Source organism: Rattus norvegicus, chromosome 6 (assembly GCF_021556685.1).
Source record: "Rattus norvegicus strain SHRSP/BbbUtx chromosome 6, alternate assembly SHRSP_T2T, whole genome shotgun sequence".
Taxonomy (NCBI): Eukaryota; Metazoa; Chordata; class Mammalia; order Rodentia; family Muridae; genus Rattus; species Rattus norvegicus.
This window is the reverse complement of record NC_141539.1, coordinates 18,356,529-18,380,140: the sequence shown is the minus strand read 5'-3', so window position 1 is coordinate 18,380,140 and position 23,612 is coordinate 18,356,529. Positions and strand designations below refer to the sequence as shown.

The 23,612-nt window shown below is 39.3% G+C and overlaps 1 long non-coding RNA gene and 1 other non-coding gene across 2 annotated transcripts in view; both read right to left on the bottom strand.

The window, feature by feature from the left end:
- LOC102552412 (uncharacterized) overlaps nt 1–23,612 on the bottom strand; it is a 490,342-nt gene that overhangs the window by 177,350 nt on the left and 289,380 nt on the right. The gene's annotated exons all lie outside the window — the stretch shown is intronic.
- Trnan-guu7 (transfer RNA asparagine (anticodon GUU) 7) lies at nt 11,326–11,399 on the bottom strand. Its single transcript has one exon. It is a non-coding gene; the product is annotated as a tRNA-Asn (tRNA).

The following is a 23,612-nucleotide window of genomic DNA, read 5'->3' as shown; positions in this document are numbered from 1 at the left end:
AGGATAAGTATTTAGAATATAGCTATAAAATAGATTATTTTAGGAAAGCAGCAGTCATAGGCACCCCTTTAAGGTCTATGTCCTCTTCAACTACTGGTAGTTGGCTCAATTTTCAATTCTAAGAATGGGTTTCCTCACTGAGTGAAATCATAATTCCAATTAGACAGATGTGAGCTACCACAATTGAAAATGCTAGCCACTACTGCACACTTATGTTGAGCATTATGGTTCATGAAGTTTACACCTAGATAGGACCTATCCTAGTTGAGTTTTTATTGCTGTAATGAAACATCATGAGAAAAAGAAAGCTGGGTAGGAAAAATTTATTTGGCTGTCACTTCCACATTGTGGTTAATCATTGAAGAGAGTCAGGACAGGAACTCAAACAGGACAGGAACCTGATGGCAGGAGTTGATGCAGAGGTCATAGAGAGGTGCTGCTTATTGGCTTGTTCCCCATGGCTTGCTAACAATCCTTCTTATAAACCCTGGAATCCAGCCCGAGGATAGCCCAATCCACAGTGGGTTAGCTGCTTTCCAATCAGTCGCTAATTATGAAAAAGCTCTATAGACATGCCTACAGTCTTATCTGATGGAAGCATTTTCTTTAGAAAGGTTCCCTCCTTTAAAATGGCTTTAGCTAGCTAGTGTCAAGTTGATGTAAAAGTATCCTGCACAGAACTATTGCTTGCTTTTCTCCTTAAGCATCTTTTATCATATTTTCAGATATTATGAGACTTATCTTTTAGGCACAAGGCTCTACATCATTTCCAGGTTCATTCCTTCAAGCTCCTTGTCTAATGTATATAGATTCATCAGCCATAGAATCTCAACTTCAAGTTCCGGGAGGTAACCAAAAAAGGCCATTAACACTATATTGTTTTGGGAGTCCTTTGGACCTACTGAGTAACTAAAAGGGTAGATTCTCATGACTGGATTTGGGGATTTTGTTAGATAGTCTGCCACTCTTTGGGAAAGCATTATCACCCTATGAAGCATAACAGTTAATAGCATAACTCCATTTAAACCCCACAGACACATATATACAGCACTTTTAAGTAAGATGATAAAATAATGTTCCTTGTAAGGATAATCTCTTATGCAGTGTGTGGAATCAGTGCCTGTCAATAAAAATATGATGGCTAGTAAGCTGAGACAGGATTAGAAGGTAGGATCTCTGGAAGAGAGAGAGAGAGAGAGAGAGAGAGAGAGAGAGAGAGAGAGAGAGAGAGAGAGAGAGGGGTACTCTGGAGTATAGTCAGGAACTAGAAGATTCACCAGCTGGACTCTGAGGAAGTCAGACATATGCAACTGAGGAATGGTAACTAGCCATGTGGCAGACACAGACTAGTATAAACAGGTTCGTATAAATTATAATCTACTCAGAGAATAACCTCGCTTGGCTTAGGCATTTACTTATAAATAAATAAGCCTCTGAGGGCACATGAATAAGAGCTGGGGCACAGGTGAAAAAGCACATAATTACAAGGTTACCTTAATTTTCCTTAGTGATATTTAACTCTCCTCTCTCTATATATCTATCTAGTCCAAAAGCTCAGAATACCCAAGATAAAATTCACAGACCATATGAAACTCAAGAAGGAAGACCAATATGTGGATGCTTCAGTCCTTCTTAGAAGGGGAAACAAAATGCTCACAGGAGGTAGATGATGGGGGGGACTTGGAAGGAAGAGAGGACAGGAAGGGGAAAGAGGGGGCAGGATCAGGGATAAGAGAAGACTAGGATTGTAGGGAGCTGCGACGTGCCATGCCTCAAAGATGGCGCAGGTTTCTGCCTTCCACCCTCCCAACAGTGAGCGCTCCTTGCAGTAAACAAGTCCTTATTTGGCTATGGCTGCCCGGCCTGCTAGCTTCCACATAGTGACAGCCTATCTGCATGACCCACGTGGCTTGCTAGGATTGGCCAGCGCTAGCTATTTAAGTGTGGTGCAGGGGCTCCCCGGGGTCAGAAGATTGTATCAAGGTTCCTGAGTAAACTGCTTGAAGATCTCCTCTGGTCGTGTCTTCCTTGCTGGTCGAGGTTGGGCACGGCAAGTGGTGGCCCGTACAGAGACCTCCTGAGATCAGAACTTCTTGTAGTCAGGGCAGAGCTGGAAAGTTCCCAAGGTAAGGTGGGACCATAAGGACCATGGGAAATAAGCGGCTATAAAGTCTCAGGGTAGTGAGCAAGTAAAGTTCGTGGTAGTAGCAAACTGAAAGTAAAGTTATCAGTAGCAGTGAACCGAAAGTAGCAAGACACGCAGTGAATTTAGCCATAGCAGCTTAGAAAGTTTTTGTCATGAGGACCTCACAGTCTTGTCCAATTCTGGCTCTTCAAAAGCTGTTTGAGCGAAAGAAACTAAAAATAAAAAGGAGCACCATAGAGAGATTTCTGAGCGAATGCAATGCCATTGCACCCTGGTTCACAGTCTCTGGTAATCTTACTGTGGCAAGTTGGGAAAAATTAAGGAAAGACCTTGATTTTGCCTGGGAACAGGGAATTCTAAGACCTGGGGTCCGTCCAGTGTGGCGCTTAGTGCGTAGTTGCCTTAAGGATCAAAAATGTTGTCAGGCAGCTATAGAGAAGGGGCAAGCTGCCCTAGAAATGCTTCAAGAGGAGAGGTCAGAAAAGCAGGGAAGCGCAAAGGAGACAGACTCAGAAAAAACAGATACAGAGAAGGAAACAGATGAAACAGATTCAGAAGAAGAGTTACAAGAGTTGATAGATCAAATGTGGAAACAGTCTCCAAGGAATAGACAGAAGAAGAAAAGGACAAAGCCTAAAATGGCAGAGGAACCTCCTGGGTGGTTCCCCTCGGCTCCTCCTCCCTGCAATGTTGTAGAGGGAGGAAGTAGAGTTTCAGGTAGTACATTCTGCCCAGAAGTGTGGAAGGCAGTCCGCACAGAACTGCATTTGGCCTATCCTGTCTATGTGGATGCTAATCAACAAAGATATCATGAGCCTCTTGATTTCAAGGTGATTAAAGCCTTGGCTGAGTCAGTGAGAACATATGGTTTCACTGCCTCCTTTACTATTGCTCAGATAGAGGCTCTGCACAGATTTTGCATGACTCCTAATGATTGGACCAACCTGGCACAAGCATGCCTCAGCCCAGGGCAGTATCTAGATTGGAGAGCTTTTCTAATTTAATACACCAAAGAACAGGCTGCTGCCAATTTGGCGGCGGGAGGCGTTATCCAAAACACCCTTTGCTATCCTTCTTTAAGGAACATCCCGTGATCTTTCCTAAGGTTACCTCCAGTGTTCCTATATGGGGGCACCAAACATTTTTAGAGATGGATCCAAAAATGGCTGTGGAGCCTATATGGTTGACCATCAAGAGCCAATTTTGTGTCAATATCAACCCGGCTCTCCACAAGTAATTGAACTCAAGATTGTGCTGGAAGTGTTTAGAAATTGTTCTTTTGCCTTTAATTTGCTCTCTGATTCATCATATGTTGTTAATGCAGTTGAGCCAGCTGCTGAGGGAACTTCAGGAATTGATCTGGAAAAGAGGTCACAAGTTTTTTGTCCAACATATTAGAGATCATACAGATTTGCCTGGTCCTCTCAGTGAGGGAAATGATCTTGTGGATAGATGTACCTGAATGGAGTTTATCTTCTTAAGCTCATCATTGGATCAAGCCCGACAGTTTCATCAACAATTTCATGTGCCTACCAAAACCTTACAGCAGAAGTTTCATCTGTCTTGAGCAGTTGCTCGACAGATAGTTTTAGGATGTCAACAGTGTATCACTTTCCATCATCCCCCTAGTGTGGGGGTTAATCTCAGGGGCTTACTGCCTTTAAAGATTTGGCAAATGGATGTAACTCACATACCTGGATTTGGGACTCTAAAATACATTCATGTTTCTGTGGATACTTGTTCAGGTGTCATTCATGCTACCCCTATGAGTGGGGAAAAGGCACGTAATGTTATTGGACACTGCCTAGAAGCCTGGGCTGCCTGGGGAAAGCCCCAACACTTAAAGACTGATAATGGCCCAGCGTACACTGCCCACTCTTTCAAATCCTTTTGCAAACAGATGGATGTGCAGTTGAGCCATGGCCTGCCTTATAATCCCCAAGGTCAAGGTATTGCTGAAGGAGCACATCGTACCTTGAAGGAATGTGTAATTAAACAAAAAGGGGAAATAGGCCATACCAGAACTCCTAAGGAAAAGATATCCTTAGCCCTTTTTACTCTTAATTTTTTAATTTTCGATGATGATGGCCTTTCTGCCGTTGACCGACATCAGTGTCGAGCGGGCACGTTATAAGGTTATGTGAAATGGAAAGATGTGATCACTGGCTTATGGCATGGGCCAGATCCCGTGTTGGCGTGGGCGAGAGGGTCTGTTTGTGTGTTTCCTCAGGACCGGCAAGATCCGTTGTGGGTCCCTGAAAGATTGACCAGGAGGTGCAACAAGAATGAAGATCCTGCTGTTGCTGACACTTCTCGGTGTGACCCAAATGCTGGTCCAAATGGAGCCCCGGTGGGGGTTACTATCAGTGTTCCCGAGACTCATGCCGATACGTCATGACCTTTAAGCCCACTCCTCTAATCTGTATAAACAGCTGTCAAGTTATCTTTTAGGTAATTGGACTGGAGAATTCATTGTGACTGTGAACTCCACACATCCGGATGCTAGACTGGCTACGGGATTGTCATCTTGGATTGCTGCTGCTATGAATCATCTGAGGGAGTGGGCAGGTATGGGAGCCCTAGCTGGACTCTTGCTGCTGGTCTCCCTAATAAGCCTGTGGTGTCTCTGTAGAATGAGGTTTGTTCAGAGGTGGCACGTGGCTATGGTGGTACAGGCATTTGCAGCCATTGAAGCAGGACAGTACCCTCAAGCCTGGCTTACGGTCATTCAGAAGACCTAGTTGCACCTCGCCCCTGAGTATGTGTGAGTGACCCTGCCCAGTGACCCTTCCCTTCTACCTAAGGCATGGAACCTTGTGGGCAACGAGGTGTCCTAAGACGGGTTTAATGAAGGGATGATCCTAAGACGGGGGGTGGGTGTCACTACGTTCAACGGTGCCTTTGCCTGCTTGATTAATTAAACAAAAAGGGGGAACTGTAGGGAGCTGCAACATGCCGTGCCTCAAAGATGGTGCTGGCTTCCGCCCTCCGCCCTCCCGATGGCGAGTGCCTCCTTATTTGGCTATGCCTGCCTGGCCTGCTAGCTTCCACATAGTGACAGCCTATATGCATGACCCACGTGGCTTGCTAGGATTGGCCAGCGCTAGCTATTTAAGTGTGGTGCAGGGGCTCCCCGGGGTCAGAAGATTGTATCAAGGTTCCTGAGTAAACTGCTTGAAGAAGATCTCCTCTGGTCGTGTCTTCCTTGCTGGTCGAGGTTGGGCACAGCATAGGATGATATAAGAGGGTCAGAAATTGAACACAGTTGTATAGCAATGGGGGATGGGGAACTGGAGGTAGCCACCAGCAAGTCCCAGATGCCAGGAAAGAAAGAGGCTCCCAGGACCCAACAGGGATGAAATTAGCTGAAATGCCAAATAAAGGGGAGGGAGAAACTGTAGAGACCATCCATATGTAAGGTCCCTTAAGCAAGGCTCCCTGTTGAGGGATAGGGTCCCTTCTCAAATTTTCAACCCAGAATTGCTCCTGTCTTCCCCTTAGACAGGGACAAAGAGTAGATCAGAGACTGAAGGAAAGGCCATCTAGATACTGCCCCACCTGGGGACCCATCCCATATGAAGCCATCCAACTCAGTCACTATTGCTGATGCCAAGAAGTGCTTGCTGACAAGAACCTGATTTAGCTGTCTTCTGAGAGTCTTTGCAGGAGCCTGACAAATACAGAGGCAGATACTCACAGACACCCATTGGACTATGCAGAGGGACCCTATTGAAAAAGTTAGAGAAATAACTGAAGGAGCTGAAGGAGTTTGGAATCCCATAATAACAGCAATACCATCAACCACAGCTCCCAGAGTTCCCAGGGATGAAACCACCAACCAAAGAGTACACATGGAGGGACCCATGGTTCCATCTGCATATGTAGCAGAGGATGGCATTTTCCAGCATCAGTGGGAGGAGAGTCCCTTGGTGCTGTGAAGGCTCATTTCTCCAGTGTAAGGGAATGACAGGATGGTGAGGTTAGAGTGGGAGCATCCTCAGATAAGAAGGGTGAGGGATGTGGGAGAGGGAGGAACCAAGAAAGGGGATAATATTTGAAATCTAAATACTTAAAATATTCAAGAAAAAAGAAAAAAGAAAGTCTTCCCTCATTGTGTACACACATTTTTTTTCATGAGGTGTTATACTCTTGGAAACATCTTCATTCCTGGCTCTAGCTCTTGTGAGTAATGTTGAAGTAATGATAGTGGTATAAATACCTCTTCTAGATACTGACTTCATTGACATTAGCTCCTCAGTACAGGGCAGGCCTGGAGGGCACCTCCCCAACTGGCAAGAACTTTAGTTGTATTGATACCTTGCAGATGGAGGGATGTCGTGGCATATTCATTTCAGAAGTTTGCATTTTTATAGCACTCCTCCAGATCTTCAGGCTCTTAAATCCTTTCTGTCTCCTTTGCTGTATTGTTTCCTGACCTGATAGAAGAACTTTCTTGAAGAAATGACAATAAAGAGAAGATTCTTGGCAAACAGGGATGTAAAACGGCACTGACAGAATAAAAGATAATTGTCAGAAAATGAGCTTCAAGAGTTGAAGCACAGTATCTCAGTATCCCAAGTGAATCACACCCCAATAATTTCTGCCTCCTGGTGATTGGTCCCAACCCCTCCATCTTTCTGATTTTATTAATGACTAACGAACTATCTACTCTCCTTGTGCACTTAGAGAACATGGGTTCATTCTGCCCTTGTCATATCTTAATTATGACCAAAGTTGGCATTGTTGGGATGAGAGGCATTTACAATAAGTGTAATTTTTATCACAAGATTAATGATTACCACCTAAATGATCATCAAATATGTATAAGTTGCTGCATATATGTAAATATAAGTGTGAATATATCATATATATGTATATATATGCCTGTACCTGTATGTATAGATATACATGTATTATATATACGGGTATAGCCATAGGACTCTTTTGTGATTGGGTTACCTCACTCAGGATATTTTCCAGTTCCATCCATTTGCTTAAGAATTTCATTAAGCCATGGTTTTTAATAACCAAGTAGTAATCCATTGTGTAAATATACCACATTTTCTGTATCCATTCCTCTGTTGAAGGACATCTGGGTTCTTTCCTCCTTCAGGCTATTATAAATAAGGCTGCTATGAATATAGTGGAACTATTATAAATAAGGCTACTATAAACATAGTGGAGCACCAGACCAATTTCCCTTATGAATATCAATGAAAAAATACTCAATAAAATTCTCAAAAACCTAATTCAAGGACACAACAAAATGATCATCCACCATGATCAAGTAGGCTTCATCCTCAGTGATGCAGCGATGATTCAACATATGAAAATTCATCAATGTAATCCACTATATAAAGGAACTCAAAGAAAAAGACCCAGTGATCATTTTATTAGATGCTGTGAAATCCTTTGACAAAATTCAACATCCCTTCCTGGTAAAAGTCTTGGAAAGATCAGGAACAATAGCCAACATCAAACTAAATGGAGTGAAACTTGAAGCAATCCTACTAAAATCAGTGACTAGAAAAGGCTGCCTACTCTATCCCTACTATTCAATATAGTACTTGAAATCCTAGCCAAAGCAATTAAACAACAAAAAGAGGTCAAAGGGATACAAATTGGAAAGGAAGAAGTCAAGATATCACTATTTGCAGATGATATGATAGTATACTTAAGTGACCCCAAAAATTCCACCAGAGAACTCCTAAACCTGTTAAACAACTTCAGCAAAGTGGCTGGTTATAAAATTAACTCAAACAAATCAGTAGTATTCCTCTATTCAAAAGATAAAGAGGCTGAGAAAAAATTAAGGAAATGGCATGCTTTATAATACTCACAAATAATATAACCAAGCAAGTGAAAGACCTGTATGACAAGAACTTCAAGTCTCTGAAGAAAGAAATTGAAGAAGATCTCAGAAAATGGAAAGATCTCCCATGCTCATGGATTGGCAGGATTTTAAATTGGCAGGATTTAAATTTAATTGGCAGGATATTAAAAATGGCCATCTTACCAAAAGCAATCTACAAATTCAATGCAATCTCCATCAAGGTTCCAACTCAATTCTTCATAGAGTTAGAAAGAGAAATTTGCAAATTCATTTGCAATAACAAAAAAATCAGGATAGCAAAAATTATCCTCAACAGCAAAAGGACTTCTAGGGGAATCATCATCCCTGACCTCAAGCTGTATTACAGAGTAATAGTGATAAAAACTGTATGGTATTGGTACAGAGACAGGCAGGTATGTCAATGGTATAGAATTAAAGGCCCACACATCTATGGTCACTTGATCTTTTACAAAGGAGCTAAAACTATTCAGTGGGAAAAAAGATAGCATTTTCAACAAATGGTGCTGGTTCAACTGGAGGTCAGCATGTAGAAGAATATAAATCTATCCATTCTTATTACCTTGTACAAAGCTCAAGTCCAAGTGGATCGAGGACCTCCACATCAAACTACTAGAATTAAAAGGGGGAAGAGACTTGAACACAGAGCAAAGACACTGGGAAAAATTTCCTGAACAGAACAGAAAAGACTTATACTCTAAGATCAAGAATTGACAAATGGGACCTCATAAGATTGCAAAGCTTCTATAAGGCAAAGGACACTGTCATTAGGACAAAATGGCAACCAGCAAATTGGGAAAAGATCTTTACCAATCCTATATCCAATAGAGGGCTAATATCCAATATATACAAAGAACTCAAGAAGTTAGACTCCAGGTAATCAAATAACCTTAACAAAAATGGTGTACAGAGCCAAACAAAGAATTCTCAACAGAGGAATATTGAATGGCTGAGAAATACCTGAAGAAATATTCAACATCCTTACTCACAAGGGAAATGCAAATCAAAACAACTCTGAGATTCTACCTCACACCAGTCAGAATGACTAAGATGAAAAATTCATGTGACAACAGATGCTGTCAAGGCTGTGGAGAAAGAGAAACACTCCTCCACTGTGGGTGGGATTGCAAGCTGGTACAGTCACTCTGGAAATCAGTCTGGATGTTCCTCAGAAAATTGGACATAGTACTACCTGAGGACCCAGCTATACCATTGCTGGGCATATACCCAAAAGATGCTCCAACATATAACAAGGACACATGCACTACTCTGTTCTGTATGTATTCTTTTCACTGAGGGGGGTTATACACCAAGAAGTTGGCTGTCTGCGATCTAGAAAGGGGAGTCTTCCAGAACCCACTCCTGCTGTCATTCTGGCCTCAGACTTTGCAATCTTTGGAACCATAAGATTTTTTTTCATTTTTTACTCAGTTCAAGTAGTGTGGTAAATTATTATAGCATAGTGAACACAGGCAGGAAGAAATCAATGGTATCCATAGAAACTACATTATAGTGACAGGTTGGGCTCTCCAAAGCAACTAGCTCATCATTGTTTTTAATATTTTTTCCAACTCTCTTTTCATTTTTTCTAGCAGTCACTGTCCATTTCCAAAGAAGAAGATGTTTAATAAAAACAGTTCAACCACAAAATTTGTTCACAGAAAGCAGTTTAATGGTAAGGACAATGTCTTCTCTAGTTTCCATTAAATGCTTCATTTAGTGCCCCTACACCTCAGAAGCACCCAGAACTCAGCACTCTGTCATTGTGATTTTTCAGGAAGGTATGCAAGTATAATGCCCATAATAGACATGTTATAACACTGGCTATTAAGGAATGTAAGAAAATACTAGGGGGAATAGAGGTTTAGGGAAATTTCAGCAGAGCAAATTCATGATATTCCTCTTTAGTTTCCAAACATTAAGAAGTTCATTTCAGTCTGTTATAACAGTGTGATAGCATTTTTCTTTTTTATAGACAGTTTTCTTTAGAACTACTCTCTTGCTATGCAAACATCATATTCCTTTGTAGAGTCAATATTTGTATTGTGTAACAGGCTTTCTATTCCCTGCAGACGCAATAGAAGACAAAAATCAGCTCAAGCCTCATCCACCTAGTCTTTTATCCTCTAAGGTAAACAAAGTCTTTAAACAACAGAAATGCAAAGGCAAATTTTAAAACAATACAGTGATGTATTTTTTGAGGAAAAAGAGATACAGATATTGACAAATGACAAACAGCCAAATTTAAATAATACGGTAGAAAAAAAAATCCCTGAGGATGAAATGTAGGACATGGGCTCTGAAAACAAAAGGCCATGAGTTAACAGAAGAGAAGGAAGGGAAATGAGAGTGGAGAACATCCCACTCTCATTGAGTGAATTGAGAACATCCCAAGCACAAGAAAGAGATGAGTGAAGACCTCAAGGCATGGGATCAAAGATCTACTACTTCTATCACTAATGATAACAACCATTCATCTCCATGAAGTCCACCTTGTTTCCTCCAAAGACGGGAGCCATTATAGTTAAGCTGGTGAGATACTGAACTGGAATTTATTAAACCTGGACTTAAGCTCTAATTCTCCTTTGTGATTTGGTGTGTGAGTCAGGGCAAACCACAGGTTGTGTGCCTGCCTTTTCAAACTTTTAAAGTACTACTACACTCATGTGTCTACTGTAATCTCAGTGTATTTCAAGTTAAATAGTGAAAAGCTACTGGGGACCAGTATCAGAGATTGTTAATAACTGTATTGTACCCTAATTAGTTTTTAATTTAAAGTTTCATCACAAATTTTTAATTTAACTTTATTTTTACCTTGAAATAGCAAATAACGAAGCTTCCTAGGGCAACTTAAAAATCTATGGATTCTCCCCCAATCCCCAAAGGGTATTTTATTTATTTTTTGATTGAAATGCAATTACATTTTAAATGTTATCCCATTTCCTGGTTTACCCTCCAGAAACCCGCTATCCCAGCCTATCCCCTGCTTCTATGAGCGTGTTCCCTCACCCACTCCCTCCCACCTCCCCGCCCTGACATTCCCTTAAACTGGGGCATCGAGCCTTGACAGAACCAAGGGCCTCTCCTCCCACTGATGCCTGACAAGGCCATCCTATGCTACATATGCAGATGGAGCCATGGGACACTCCATGTGTACTCTTTGGTTGGTGATTTAGTCCCTAGGAGCTCTGTGGGGTCTGGTTGGTTGATACTGTGTTCTTCTTATGGGGTTACAAAGCCCTTTACCTACTCCAGTCCTTTAACTCCTCCATTGGGGACCCTCTTCTCAGTTCAATTGTTGGCTGTGAGCATCTACCTCTATACTTGTTGTCCCTGGGTGGGCTCGAACCACCAACCTTTCGGTTAACAGCCGAACGCACTAACCGATTGCGCCACAGAGACGGTTACCTTTATACTTGTAAGGCTCTAGCAGAACCTCTGAGCAAACAGCTATATCAGGTGCTTGTCAACATGTACTTCTTGGCATCTGCAATATTGTATGGATGTGGTATCTGTATATGGCATGCATCCCCGTGTGGGGCAGTCTCTGGATGGCCTTTCCTTTAGTCTCTGCTCCACGCTTTGTCTCCATATTTCCTCCTGTGAGTAGTTTGGTTCCCCCTTCTTTTTTTTTTTTTTGGTTCCCCCTTCTAAGAAGGTCTGTAGCATCCGCACTTTGGTCTTCCTTCTTCTTGAGCTTCACGTGGTTTGTGAATTGTATCTTGGGTATTCCGAGCTTTTGAGCTAATATTCGCTTATCAGTGAGTGCATACCATGTGTGTTCTTTTTACTTATAGTTTTTGCTAATTTTTATTTCATGTGGTGCATAGATACGCCCCTGGTACAAGTACTCAGCAATAGAACTCAGCATAGGTACAGGAAAAAAAAGCTCTGTTTATGGAGTAGAGCTTACAATTGTAATGATCTGAAAAACATGGTGGAATTGTGAGTTAATGTTGACTTATGTGTGGAAGGATTTTCTAAAGTTCTTAGAAACTAGGGAAATCCATGGATTTTGATGAAAAGTAAGATGGGAAGGTAGGTTTAGATGGAAATCACAGTGTGTTTGGTTTAGGGTAAATGTAATTATGGACCCCTAGAGAGTGCAGGTTCCCAAGACAGGAGGATTTACTCTACAGTGGGATGTTAAAAGTCTTTGAGTAAAGGTGTTATACATGCATTTTTGATGAGATAACCACCTGTGTTCTGATATTTTTTGATCTACTTTCTATTAAACTGTACCTAAATGAGAAAAAATAAACAAACGAATATTTCAAAGGTTATGGTAAAATAAAAAACCACAAATATGCTACAGTGTTTAAATATCCTTCAAGGCCTCCACTCTGGTTAATTTGAGTAAGCTTCACTGGTCACCTATGAGTAATGTCAAGTTAGTGGAGTGAGCCATTGCATGGCTTATTTTTCTTTTAAATGTATACTCAAGTTGACCAAACAAACCTTGGAAGAAATGTTAGGTGAAAACGAATTGGCTCTGTTGGTGGCAAGAAATTAGTATGATGCTTTTTTTTTGTTTGTTTGTTTCTTCTCTGTTTTTATTTTCTGCATTTTCTTCTCTAAACAATTGTTAAATTGAAAATCAAATACTATCAATGATATCTCTGATCATAAAAATCAAGAAATGCACCCTTAGGATTCCTTAGAAATAGAAAACACACAATTTATTTTAGATGCCTAATTTGTCAAAGTAAAAAAAACTATTGTCCCAGGTTGCAATGTCTCAAGCATGATGCCATTCACACCCTGGACCTTTCCAGTTGCCCTGTGCACTGTACAGTGCTTAGATACAACCACATCCCTCTTCCAACGAAATTCTACTGCCAACCTCTGCCAATCCCAGTGTGAAAGATAGATAGATAGATAGATAGATAGATAGATAGATAGATAGATAGATGATAGATAGATAGATAGATAGATAGATAGATAGATAGATAGATAGATAGATAGATAAATGTTTTCAGACATTATCAAATGTCCTTGAGATCAGGGAACATATCTGTCTCTGAGTAAGAACCATATTTGTTAATAATATTACTTATAAAACACACTAGTAACCAACAGTCTAGTGTTTCAGAGACATATAAAAGTTTCACTTCAATTTAAGGTAGCTTGAATGTCTAAAGTTATATACTATTCAATGTACTGAAATATATGTTGTACATTAATTATAATTCATAAACTATACAAGAAGCTTATAAAAGCACTTTAATTATAATTGTGTTAACTAATGTTCTATGAGATTAGGCTGTGAAAATAAACCACCAACACAATATTGAATGTGAATGTTTTGTCTCCAAGCAAAAAAAGACATATTAGAATGGAGATCCAAATATGAACAGCATGATCAGACAATATCATTAGGTACATTTGCCAACTAGTTGATTAAATTTTAATTTGTTTATTGTGAGTGGAAAATAACGTCATGTGAATATTAATAAAAACCACTTACATCCCTTCTTGTTTAAGGACTTTGCAGTTGCTAGAAGTAGAAAACATAATGTGTAGCTATGGAAACCTACCATTTCCATTATTGGAATTTTCTCATAAAAAAAAGTTGATTAAATTTATTTTCTGGAAAATTCTCAAAACAGTGCAGAGAAATCAAATGCTTTCCTTATCAAATTGTCTTTGCCATGAGTGAATGAATAGTTTTAAAAGTAGTAGGATATTGGGGGATGAATGTGAAGTAGGTATACCAAGTTGGAAATAGTGTATAGTTGTGTGTATAAATTGTGCTTGGTATAAATTGTGTTTATCTACTTTTCTATATGTGTGTCCCAATACAGAGATTACTACTTTACACTATGAAAAACTGGGATTAAAACTGAATGTCATGGAGTGAGGAATGGTGACAAATCAGATACTAATAAAAGTAAGTCAAAATGCGGGTATTTGTTTTGATGGGAAATATAATTCTAACTGGACCTAAGAAGTGTGGTCCATGACACACAAGTTCCTCTCACCAGCATCTTCACAAACACCCTAATATCCCTAAAGATCTCCGAAATCCTCATTTTAAAATATAGAATTTCATATATGAAAACTGCACCTACATCTCTTCCACTCATCCCCATCCTCCAGACTCCTCCGGCATCACAACCCAAATTCATAATCTCTTTTAATTACTAGATAGATAGGTATGTAGATAGATAGATAGATAGATAGATAGATAGATAGATAGATAGATAGATAGACAGACAGACGCAGAGATAGAGATAGAGATAGAGACAGATGGATGGATGGATGGATGGATGGATGGATGGATGGATGGATGGATGGATGGGTAGATGATAGGTTGATTGATTGATTGACATACAGATAGACACATACATGTACAAATGGCCTATTGAGCCTGTTATCCTAATTCTTGCACAAGACTGACAAAATGAAAAATTAGTACCAGCTGACATGCCAATAGGAACAAATACATGGCCCCATATTTAAATAAAGAGACAATGGCTATTGTAACAAGGATAATTCATTTTCCAATTATTTTTTAAATATTCATTTCATGCTCTCTCTCTCTCTCTTTCTCTCTCCCTCCTTCTCTGTCCCCCCTCTCTCTCTGCCTCTACTCCCTTCTCAACCCCCCCTTTCAATGCCCCCCAAAAACTCCATTTTATACTAAAACAATATTAATTTCATTATCTATACATCTGACTGCCTTGGTGTTGACTTTATCTGTAAGTAATGTTAATAATGACAATATATCCAAAAATAGTAAAGATTCATAAACTAATACACAGATATGTTCCTGATGTATATGTGTGTGCATGAGCATGCGTGTGTATAAATACACACATATGCACATATATATCTTTCAGCCTAGTTGGAATAAGAAGATATTCCAAACTAATTACCAAGCAATTTTCAAGCTTGCTAGATCCTGTCATCATCAAGAGCAGAAAGTTAACACTTTGATAAAGTGGTAAGACTCCAGGCCTCGGGACTCTATGCATGGAAGAGGACTCAATACACCTTCACAGGTACCTGGCTGCTTACTGACTCGAATCATGAACATGCTTGTGTAGACAGCAGTATGAGGACACTGAGAAGGCTGTACACATTCTAAACTGTTATTTGGTTACCTTTTCCAATCCACTCTACAAAAGGAAGAATAGTGTGCTGTTGGTCCACAGCATTTGGGGCCTGAGATTTGCTCTGGTTAATTGTCATCTCCCATTTTGTTGTATTAAGCAAGAAACAGAAATATTCACTGTTCCAGCCCAGTATGTTCACCAAAGGATGTGACACTTGCTTAAGAATCATAGAGTGGTACAACCCTCTAATAAGTTTAAAGTGAATTACTTAATTATTTAATCTTTAGACTTGAATTTGAAACCTTTAAATAATTTTACATTTCTACTGTGTTCTTTAACTGACAAAACCTAGTTCATTATAGTAAAAACTGTGCATTTACAGTATATGTTGGTTTGAAATCTATACACTGAGGTTTAGCTAACGGTATTAACACTCTGAAGCATTTTTAAAGTAATGAAACAATGTGATCCATGGGTTGCTATCACTAATACACCAGGAATATTTTGGTCGGGGCACATACACTGTTCAGTTTTCTCCCTTGGCCTCTTTTGATCTCTGATTCAGAAAAAGGCATAAAGGACTCAGTGATGGAAGCAGAACCCCGTGGGTTGCTGGGGCCTGGCAAGCACTTGGTGCTTTCAATGTCCTGTGCTTTAACTACCTGCCTCTGGGGCCAGGACGGTAAACAAAAAACTCAGGGCGTCAAGTTGTTCCCTAGTCAAAATTAATGCAGTCTCTGCGTTGCACACTGCAGATCAGTATAATTCAAAGGCTTTACGATGAGAAATGTATTTGTGTACTGATTTAATGGAAAGGACAAAGGATTTGTCCTGGATTATTGCATTGGTGACTTCTCAGGATGAGAGAGAGAGAGAGAGAGAGAGAGAGAGAGAGAGAGAGAGAGAGAGAGAGAATGGCCTCTACCCAATGAGGTTTCTACTTCTACTTCTTAGTGTTCTGCTAAAATCAGGACAGCAAGGTGAAACAAATCACTGTCCACGGAAACCAACATCTATGCTGCCTTTCTCACCAATATCACAAGGAGGAAAACTCACATCCACACTTTGTCAACTAAAGGGACACCGGAAAATGTACTTCATGTTCCCTTTATGTTTTCTCTGACATTTTGAGAGTGCACTTCCTCTAGTCTTGCTTTAGCAGTCATGTCTAAAAATCTCCTTTGTATGCTTGAAATTTAATGTGGAAACATCTGAGGTACAGATAATGAATATTATTTCGAAAGGGTGTCAAATACCGTATTCTCCATGGTATTACCACAGCCAGGATTCCATAGACTCTCAGATGCAGCCTCCCAAAGCAGTAGAAAAGGCCCAACTCAAATGTGCAGTGGAGAGCTTGGATCTCTCCCAGAGTCGTAGAACATGGATGGCCAGACACTTGTGTTGTTCCTTCCTATCTGAGGAGACCATTTTCCCTGGCTGCACATGGGGTTAGTCTCATGACACAGGGGAATTAACATTTTCTTTTCAGTTTGACAGAGAGACAGTAACTGGTGATTGGCATAATCGCTAAGGCAATCCTAGAAAGAGAATTTTCAAACACTGGAAACACACTTAAACATTAAGTTGGCAGCAGATAAAAAAAAAAAGCCCATACCACTCTCTCAAGAAGGAATGAAAACATTGGCTCTCCTGAACAAGCTAATATATCAGGAGCCCTGAGTCACTGATTTCCCTGAACCTTGGGATATTTTTGCTGGGCGTATAAACAATATAAATGAAATAGCAGCTGCACACATGAGCCAACCAACATCAATAATTTAATTATTTTCCTCTGTAGCAGATAAAAAGAAATAACTTACAGAGCCAGGGGGAACATTAAAATACACTTTTCTCTCCTGCCTAATAAATCTTAAGGAAATGCCCAGCCTCTGCCAGATTAGCATTCCAAGAAAAGCCATCTGAAGCCGAGGTATGTTTAACACACCTTCAAATTTCATGGTCTGACTGTGCGTAAGTACTCCTCTACAGTCCCATAATTCTCCAGAGAGGGATGGGAATGAATGCTTCTCTTTGGTCTGTACATATTGGAAATTTAATGCAAGTTAAGGACATGCCGTAGAGAACTCTCTAGGCTTCCTCCACTTAACTATCTGGGTGCAGGTACGAAAAAACCGCAGTGCAGGCTCTGCCCCAGGGCCATCTGAGAAACTTTGCAACATTCATAAATACCAGGGGAGAGAAAAGAAAAAGGGGGAAATGGATTTGAGAAGCATAATGACACTTGCTATCTTTGGAAAAGTGACTTTCCTCCAGTCATTTTGCACAATTTGCATCCAAGGGTAAAATAAAATCCCTATTTATTAGGGTGTTCAAGACTTTTTTAAATCTGGAACTAGTTTTGTGTCTAACCTTTCCAATCTTTTGCAAAATATTCTATCAGTTTTATTCACATTAATTAATTATGTAGTGGCAATAGGTAAAAAAGAGGTCATGAATTTGAGAGAACTGGTGTGGACAAGGGGAGTGGGGAGATGGAGTGGAGGGGTGAAAATAATACAGATACTTTACCCATGTGGAAAATTATCAATATTTAAAAATAGTTCTGCATTATGGAAAAAAGAAAAGAAAAGAAAACTTACAACTACACTAAAATTTAGTCTTCAAATCCAACATATGTTCTCAGAAAATCACACGGAGTGAAATGTATTTTTAAATAATGTATATTGGCTCAGAAATAAGTGAATCAAGTTAAGGGGACAGTTTGTGGGATAAAAGAGGTCACTAGGGACATTTATGATGATACCACTTGGTTTTCCCTGTCAGCCCAGGGAAAGTTCACTCACACATGTGTCATTTTAATTTTGAAGACTAATTTCAAGGAAATACATTTCGTGATCCTAGCATGTTTGTTTTGTTAATTTTCTGAGGTCTAAAATCCAATCATTATTACTAATTTCATTTAATATAATGAAAATAAGTAAGTAAAACAGCATGAGCTTTGACCACAATGGTTGGGACAAGTTAGATAGTAGAAATTTGTATGTCAAACTAAATCATAAATTAATAAACAGCAGAAAGCTGCACTCAAGAAATAAATGAAATTGTATTTCAAATATCCGTACATGTGCACACAGGCAGACACACATTTTTGTACATGAGAATGTGGGAGAGAGAGGGGGGGGGGAGAGAGAGAGAGAGAGAGAGAGAGAGAGAGACAGAGAGGATAATAATATCAAGGAAAGAGAGTGAGGAGGAAGAAGCAGGGAATGGGTAAGTGATGTAATTGCATTACAATTAGAAATGCACTTAGACACTAAGGAGTTTTGTAGGTACTGAGACTTAGCTTGACCTCTGTGTAACACATAGGCAGGAAGGGCTTCTGTCCTACCCTGGAAAGATGAGTGAACTCAGAATGTTGGCAGATGCAAGGCTAGATCTGGGACATGAGGCATGTGACCCAGAGGTAGAGCCACCACCTTAGCAATGCACATGGCAGCCTCTCTGTTTCCTTGATGTGAATCATGTTCTGAAACGCGATGTTAATTTTAAAACATGAACATGCATGCAACAGACGTTTCATGTGTGTTTTTAGAGTAAATGACTGTTTTCTTAAATACAGAATGGATAGAGCTACACCCAGTCTAAATTATGTTAACTGGAATACAAGGCAGTTTCCCTTCTAGTCTTAGAATGCCAGCAATCAATCTATAATCTCTTTGTGTTACATTTACTACAGAACACAGCATACAAACACACACACACACACACACACACACACACACACACACACACACCTGAAATAAAACACTAGGAAAAAACCCTTTTCTTTGTTTTTTAATGAAGAAATTCCATTTGTATTCTATATCTAGCTCACTAAGAAACAACTAATGGAGCCCATGCTGCTCATGAGATACAATCGTTTTCTATTAAATAATACAAATATGGGATGGAGCCACCCACTCAATCCCAAATTGTTAACCCAGAATGACTCCTGTCTAAAAGAAATACAGGGACAAAGAATGGAGCAGAGACTGGAGGAAAGGCCATCCAAAGCCTACCCCACCTGGAGATCCATCCCATATACAGACACTAAACCCAGACACTATTGTAGATGCCAAGAAGTATATGCTGACAGGAGCCTGATATAGCTGTCTCCTAAGCTGACAAATACAAAGGCAGATGCTCACAGTCAACCACTGAACTGAGCATAGGGACCCCAATGGAAGAGTTAGAGAAAGGACCGAAGGAGTTGAAGGGGTTTGCAACCCCATAGGAACAATAACAATATCAACCAACCAGACCTCCCCTCCAGAGCTCCCAGGGACTAAACCACCAACCAAAGAGTACACATGGAGTGAGCTATGGCTCCAACTACATATGTAGCAGAGGATGGCGTTGTCTGACATCAATAGGAGGAGAGGCCTTTGATCCTGTGAAGGCTCGATTCCCCAGTGTAGTAGAAAGGCAGGGTGGTGAGGTCGGCATGGGAGGATGGGAAGGGGAGCACCATCATAGAAGCAGGGAAAGGGGGACGAGACGGAGGGGTTCCAGAGAGGAAACTGGGAAAGGGGATAACATTTGAAATGTAAATACATAAAATATCCAATAAAAAAGAAATAGGAGAATTGAAAAATGATTGCATAGATCATTTAATGTTGCTAATATTATTTTTTCTTAACAATAGCTTTATTTTCTTTTATTTTATTAATCATTTTATTGGTTTACATTTCAAATTATATCCTCCTTTCTGGTTACCCCTCCACAAACTCCCCATCCTATCTCCCCTCTCCCCTTCCCCTTGACCTCTCTGAGGGTGCTTCTCTACCCACTCACACACTCCTGCTCAGTGCTCTAGCATCCCCATATGCTGGGACATCAAACCTCCCTCCCACTGATGTCAGATAAGGTCATCCTCTGCTACATAAGTATCTAGAGTCATGGATTCCTCCATGTATAATCTGTGGTTGGTGGTTTAGTTTAATATGGCACCTACAGTTTGAAGAGTTGTTGAGTCTCCAAAACCCAAAACTATCGCTGACTAAAGCATTTATATGTTACCTAGAATTTGCTCTATCTGCTGCATCTTATATAATAAGAAACATTACTAAATTCTCCTCTCCTCGTTTTTATTGTCTTGACGTTTTACAACAAGCAAGAGTGAATAAAAAAAAATCCACTCTCTTTTCTTATGTGTACCTATAAGAAAGATTTTGCAGTTTCAAATTAAGGCATCCTTTTCATGGTATAATACCAGTGGAAAGATCTATTTAAGAACAAAACTAGTCACATTCCGAAATGCACTCTCTGCTCCAATTAAAAATGTATTGCTTTGTAAATGCAAACCTTGTTTTCCTTAATGGAAAGGAAAATAGAAGAATAGAAAAATGTATTGCCTAAACCATAGCAGTTTTAAACATACGTTCATGGTTTCCAAAGGAATGGAAATTTTCTAGAATAATTACTTCTGGGAGAATTTCCAGGGGTTGAATGGGAACCTTTTCATTGTGATCTATATTCTTTTACTTTTTCAGAGCCCTCAGGGCAAAAGTCTGCATTTCGAATCAAAGAGAAAGAAAACATTTTCCCTTATCATTGATTCCCACTCTTGCATAGCATCATAAAACAAATATGTGTAGTATTCCATTAAAATATCTTTAAGTAAAATTCTATTGGAATGATAATGGGATATATATACAAATTTGAGCTATTCCCAGTGAAGCCCTTGACTGAAGAATACCACCTGTAAGAAAATTTGATGGCTTAAAATACTAACCTCAGTTTCCAAGTGCAACTTCACTGAGTTTTATGTTTCAAATTCCACATAAGGTGCAATAAAAAATGTCCTGAACTCAACTCACGTGTAAACAACTGGATAAGGACACATTGTCTACCCAACCTACATCACCGATGATAGGAACTACTCCCAGTTGTTGGCAGAGGTTTCCTTCAATCACTTGCTATATATGTTCTTTCATAGCACAGCTCACACAAACTTGCCCCTTGGTTTTTTGGTTTTTTGGGTTTTTTTTTTTGGTTTTTTTTTTGTTTTTGTTTTTTTTTTGTTTTTTGTTTTTTTTTTTTTAATAATTCCCTGGCTTGAAGAACAAGCTTCTGGACCTTGTCCTACTTAATGGAAGTTCCAGCCTTTCAAAAGCTAACTCAATGGATTATACTTAGATGTATGCTCACCATATATCTGACTGGGAACTGCAGAATTGAAAATGCCAGTTAGAAAATATTATCCTTCCCATGGTCACAGGTATTCTTCACTCAGTATGATTTATTTTTAACAAAAATGACATAAAATGTCAAATTGAATTCACCTCAGCAATGTAAAATTTGTTAAACAAAGCTTTTTACTTGAAATATTTTCTATTATTAGAAATATCAGTTCTTACAAATTTAATATATTATCAAACAATAATAAGAATTATAAAACAATGATGACTTCATAATTATGAAAAACATTTTTGTTCATTAGGTTTTTTTCTGAAGTTGTACAAGTTCAATTTTTTAATTTACCTCTCATGCTTGTCTTGCCTCCCCAATTCCAGGAACCTTAAACATTGCGTGTGAATCAGCTTATCTGATGAAAATGATACATCATAGACTCCAAAAACAAGCACTAAAGATCAATAAACTCCTAAGTCTATGGAGCTTCTGTTGTATGGCCTGAAGATTTGTTCCCTGCCCTTGAGATGGTCATCGAACCTGTCCTGAATCTTGGAGTTAAACCCAGTTGTCATCAGACAGCTCTTCACAGCCACAAGCAAGATCCACCTGCACAAAAGAAATCCTTCTTGTTATAAGCCTGCGCTGTTTGTTTATAGCAAAAGATTACTTCCTTAATGTGTATGGGATAGGGATGTTTATGAATGGGAAACCAGAAAAGAGATAACATTTGAAATATAATTTTTTAAAAATCCAATAAAAAAGAAAATATAGATGTAAAGCCATTAACTTTAGAAGCAGATCACCAAAGGTTTTCAGTTATTTACACTCAGAAAACAAGACCTGTCTTCTAAACACAATTATTTAATGTGGTCATTAGTGAGTGTGTGTGTGTGTGTGTGTGTGTGTGTGTGTGTGTGTGTGTGTAAATATGATCATATGTAAGGGTACACATGTGAGGGAGATACACCTGTGTGTGTGTAGCCAAAAGACAACTTCACTTGTGGTTTCTTGGACACCAGCCATGCTGGTTTGGTTTGGTTTGGTTTGGTTTGGTTTGGTTTGGTTTGGTTTGGTTTGGTTTGGTTTGGTTTGGTTTGGTGTGGTATCTCTAATTGACCTGCAATTCACATAGTAGGCTAGGCTGGCTGGCCAGAAATCTCCGGGCAGTATCATGTCCCTGCTTCCTTAGTACTAAGATTACAAATTCTCTTGGATTTGTTTTGTTGTTGTTGTTTTGTTTTGTTTAGATATATATAAATTCTAGAGATTAAACATGGGCCTTCCTGCTTGCAATGCATGAAATTTACAACAGAGATACATTCCCCATTTTGCTATGTAGTTTTTTTTTTTTTTTTTTTGCTATGTAGTTTTTAACAAGTTCATTTCTAACTCCTAAAAATGAGTTTCTCTAGAACCATTTAATCAGGTGATAAATTTGAAAACATCTAGTACAGCCCTGGCATAAAATGAGTCTGAATGTATCTGCTATACTCCTAGCATACAGTATTACCAGGACATTGGTAAATTCTTCTGAAAAGCCCACTAAAACATATTGAAAATAAATGTAAGAACAAAGCAGGAGGATATTACTATAAATAACTCCACATCTAATCTGTTTTAAATTCCAGGAATTAAAATTTTAATATGTAATTAGAAAGGAGCCTGACTTATTAGTAGAGGTGATAAGACTTTATGGATTTTTAAGGCTCAATAATAATAATTTCTACCGAGATTGATGCTATTCCCAAACTACTAAAGTATTTAATACAAGCTCTGTAGATTAATAATTGAGAAAAGGATGAAATGTACTTTTTAGTAACTAGAAATAAGAAAAGAACCCCAAAACCAGTTAGTTTGGCCAAGCTTAGAAAGAAGAGTCAGTTTCTGCTCTGACAGGAGTTAATTCAAACTGTAGAAACTTGTAACATACACACACACACACACACACAAACACACACACACACACACACACACACACACACACAACTAGGTTTGCTGTTTCCTGATAGTTGTGGGCCATCCTCATTTCTGGTCCATGAATTGTAGGCAGTAAAGGGATTTTTGTGTGACTTATACAGTCTGCTCCTGACACAAGAAAGAAAAGCAACTGCGAATCCGCATGATGGCTCTAAGGACACTTCATATTCATCAGAGGAAAAAAATCCACCAAGGTGAACTCTCAATCATGAATATCTATGCTCCAAATGCAAGGGCAACTACATTCATAAAAGAAACCTTACTAAAGCTCAAAGCACACACTGCACCTCACCCAATAATAGTGGGAGACTTCAATACCACACTATCATCAATGGACAGATCATGGAATCAGAAACTAAACAGAAACATAGAGAAACGGACAAGTTATGGCCCAAGTGGATTTAACAGATATTTATAGAATATTTCATCCTAAAATAAAATA